Here is a 4,596-nt window from a genome sequence, read left to right as displayed (position 1 = left end):
GGTTCAAGGTGGGAATGAGGACAGGCAGTGGGTGGGGCCCAGGGAAGGCGGGGCACCAGCTGATGTACACTTGCGAGCGGTCAATCTTTCCTCTCGCGAGAAGCGTTAGTTTAGGTTCTTAAAGTCTACACTGAAGTCACGTGAGGAGGTACAGCCTTGCTGTTGAAGACTTGAAATGGCTGTCTTCTGCAATTAGCTTCTCACGTTTCCTTTTAGACTGACTTTTCCTTAAATCTGCTAATCGTTACACCGTTACTTGTGGTCCTGTCCACACCTTTATCATTGTACATGATTCATTTTTTCAAAAGGCCGATTTGAGCAATTCTAGACCATGCACTGGACTAACCCCCCTAGAGGTCAGCACACTCGAATGATTTAGGGCTCTGCCCTCAAGTTGCTCACAAACTGATAGGGAAACAATTTTGGTCTAGCCAAATATAATATTGCATTCATTTAACAATTATGTGCCAAACAAAAGCTAGATTCGTTCTGTCATGGAATTCACTGACAAATAGTTGTGATTTATGCTGGAAAGGGAACACATAGGGAGCTGTGATAGAGTAACCAAGGTGGAGTTGGGTGGTAAAGGAAAGCCTCTCATGGGGGGCGTGATTTTTTTTTTGAGAAAGTGTCTTGCTGACGCAATCTCCACTCACTGCAACCTCCCTCTGCCCGCCCCCTGCCCCAGGCAATCCTCACACCTCAGTCTCTTAAGTAGCTAGGAACTACAAGTGCTCAGGCCAGGTTAATTTTTGTATTTTTTGTAGAGATGGGGTTTCGCCATGTTGCCTATGCTGATCTTGAACTCCTGAGCTCAAGTGAGCTCAATGATCCGCCCTCCTGGACCTCACAAACTGATGGGATTATAGGCATGAGCTACCGCACCTGGCTAAGGGCGTAATCTTTAAGATTAAACCTTAAAATGCCAGTTAAACAAAGACCCTTCTCGACAAAGGAAATGTCTTATGCCTCAACTCTAAAGGCGGGGAGGTAGGGTGGGGGGAGCTGCAGCATTTCAGAGAGATGCAAAAGAAGATACCAGAGAGATAGGAAACTTCCAAAACATAGGTGTCCTTGCAGTGCACAATGAAACATTTGAATTTTACTCAAAGTGCATTGGGAAATAAGTAAAGGATATTAAGCTAGAGAATAATCTGCTTTAATTTACAGTTTTGAAAAGAATAATTTCCCTGTAATGTGAAGGAAGAATAGATTGTGGAAGGCCTAAGGAAAAAGAACCAAGACAAGCTAGTTGATTGACTAATTATGGGCGCTCAGACTGGAATGGAAGTAGGGAAGATTGGGTCATGCATCCACTCATTACATAGTTATCGTGTTTCTACCATGTGCCGGAAACTTTGGAAGAGAAGTAGATATATTCAAGATATATTTTTGGGCATCAGGTTGAGAGGAGTTGGTGATGGAATGGCAGTAAAGCATACAGAAAATGGAAGAATCAAATCTCGTATTTAAACAACCAAGTGGCCTAGCACACTGGCTCACCCCTGTAATCCCAGCTCTTTGGGAGGTCAAGGAGAGCAGATCACTTGAGGCCAGGAGTTTGAGACTGGTCTGGCCAACGTGGTGAAACTTCATCTCTACTAAAAGCACTAAAACTTAGCCAAGTGTGGTGGCGCGTGCCTGTAATCCCAGCTACTGGGGAGACTGAGGCAGGAGAATTGCTTGAACCTGGAAGGCAGAGGTTGCAGTGAGCTGAGACCAATCACACCACTGCATTCCAGCCTGGGTGACACAGAGAGACTCTGTCTCTAAAAATAATAAAATAAAAAAGTAAACAACCAAGTGGACAAGATAGTGAGAGACAGGACTAGCTGGATTTCCTAGGCCAACTAAGAATTCCTAAACCTAGCTGGGGAAGGTGACCACACCCACCTTTAAACACAGGGCTTGTAACTCAGTTCACACCCGACTAATCAGGTAGTAAAGAGGGCTCACTAAAATACAAATTAGGCTAGAAGCAGGAGGTAAAGAAATAGTCAAATCATATATCGCCTGAGAGCACAGGGGGAGGGACAATGATCAGGATATAAACCCAGGCATTCGAGCAGGGAGTGGCAACCCCCTTTGGGTCCCCTCCCATTGTATGGGAGCTCTGTTTTCACTCTATTAAATCTTGCAACTGCACACTCTTCTGGTCCATGTTTGTTAGAGCTCGAGCTGAGCTTTCACTCACCGTCCACCACCGCTGTTTGCTGCCATCACAGACCCGCCGCTGACTTCCACCCCTCTGGATCCATCAGGGTGTCCACTGTGCTCCTGATCCAGGGAGGCGCCCATTGTTGCTCCCAATCGGGCTAGAGGCTCGCCATTGTTCCTGCATGGCTAAGGGCCCAGGGTTCGTCCAAATCGAGCTGAATACTAGTTGCTGGGTTCCACGGTTCTCTTCTGTGACCCACGGCTTCTAATAGAGCTATAACACTCACCGCATGGCCCAAGGTTCCATTCCTTGGAATCCGTGAGGCCAAGAACCCCAGGTCAGAGAACAAAAGGCTTGCCGCCATCTTGGAAGTGGCCCGCCACCATCTTGGGAGCTCTAAGAACAAAGACCCCCTGGTAACAATAGGAAGGAGCTAATTTCTATGGAAAATGAAAAGTTCTATCTTGGGCCCTGTATTAATTTCCTATGACTGCTGTAAGAAGTTACTACCCATTTAGTGGATTAAAACAACAGAAATTTGGAGGCTAGCAGTTCTGGAGGCTAGAAGACCAAAATAATTTTTTTTTTTTTTGAGACGGAGTCTTGCTCTTTCACCCAGGCTGGAGTGCAGTGGCTCGATCTCGGCTCACTGCAGGCTCCACCCCCAGGGTTCACGCCATTCTCCTGCCTCAGCCTCCCACATAGCTGGGACTACAGGCGCCTGCCACCTCGCCCGGCTAATTTTTTGTATTTTTAGTAGAGACGGGGTTTCACCGTGTTAGCCAGGATGGTCTCGATCTCCTGACTTCGTGAATCACCCTCCTCGGCCTCCCAAAGTGCTGGGATTACAGGCGTGAGCCACCACGCCCGGCCAAGACCAAAATAATTTCATAGCGCCAAAACAAAGGTATACAGCAAGGCCTTGCCCCCTTCTTTTCCAGCCTCTGGAGCTACATTCTTTGCATTCCTTTGACTCACAGCCCCTTCTTGCATCTTCAAAGCCAGCAGCACTGCATCTTCAAAGCTCTTGCTGCTTTTGTCATGTCATTTCCTCTTAAAATCCTTCTGCCTCCCTCTAGTAAGGACCCTGTGAATACATTTGGTCCACAAAATAATTAAGGATAGTCTTCCTATCTCAAGGTTAACTTAATCATATCTACAAAGTCCCTTTGACCTGGGTATCTTTGGGACCATTATTCAGACTACCAGAGGCATTGTATCTAAAGCAAATCAATGACATACTCAAAATAATCCCAGAAGGGTTTAATAAACGGACTGTTTTACAAAGGTGTGGCCAGAGTTTAGGTATTTACATGAGAAAAGCAATAACTCCTAGGCTATAAAGAAAGAAATAGAAGGGGCTGGGTACAGTGTCTCACACCTGTAATCTCAGCACTTTTGGGAGGTGGAGGCGGAGGTGGGCGGATCACTTGAGGCCAGGAGTTCAAGCCCAGCCTGGCCAACATGGCGAAACCTCATCTCTATCCAAAATACAAAAATTAGCCAGGCATGGTGGCACATGCCTATAGTCCCAGCTACTCTGGAGGTTGAGGCACGACAATAACTTGAACCTGGGAGGCAGAGGTTGCAGTGAGCTGAGGCCGCACCACTGCACTCCATCCTGGGAGATAGAGCAAGACTCTGTCTCAAAAAAAAAAAAAAAAAAAAAAAAAAAGAAAGAGAAATGAATAAGAGGGAAATCTGAAATGAGGAGAAAAATGTAGAATATAGTTTGAAGAAGCACTGACCTTCAATCAAGGACACTCTATCCTGAGGTGACCTCGCAGGGAGGATCCAGGGAAATCACCTTATTTCCTCTTCCCCTGACTTCCATTGTCCAAACCCAATCAGAAGCCAGAAGGCAAGGGAGCCCATTGATGTAATTCATAAAAATCAGCCTCCAAGGGCAGGGAGCAGGGTAGTAAGAAGTAGAGACCGGATCTGGAAAGAGTAATACAAAATATCTGGCACATACAAATGAAAGATTTCACATCTGTTTTTGTTTGTTTGTTTGTTTTTGAGATGGAGTCTTGCTCTGTCGCCCAGGTTGCAGTGCAGTGGTGCGATCTCAGCTCACTGCAATCGCCACTTCCCAGGTTCAAGGGAATTCTCCTGCCTCAGCTTCCCGAGCCACCTTGCCCAGCTAATTTTTGTATTTTTAGTAGAGACAGGGTTTCACCATGTTGGCCAGACTGGTTTCAAACTTCTGACCTCAGGTGATCCACCCTCTTCAGCCTCCCAAAGGGCTGGGATTACAGGTGTGAGCCACTGTGCCCAGCCAACATCTGTTAATAGGGAAACTTTAGACGAATTAAATGTAGAAGAGTTTATTGGAGCAAAGAATGACTCGTGAATCAGGCAGCACTCAAAATTTCAGAGAGCTGCCCACAGCAGCAGAGGCAGTGAACTTTTATTCGCTGAATGTGGAAGTAATTACT

This window comes from Pan paniscus, chromosome 8, assembly GCF_029289425.2.
Source record: "Pan paniscus chromosome 8, NHGRI_mPanPan1-v2.0_pri, whole genome shotgun sequence".
Lineage (NCBI taxonomy): Eukaryota > Metazoa > Chordata > Mammalia > Primates > Hominidae > Pan > Pan paniscus.
Note: the sequence above shows the minus strand (reverse complement) of the source record.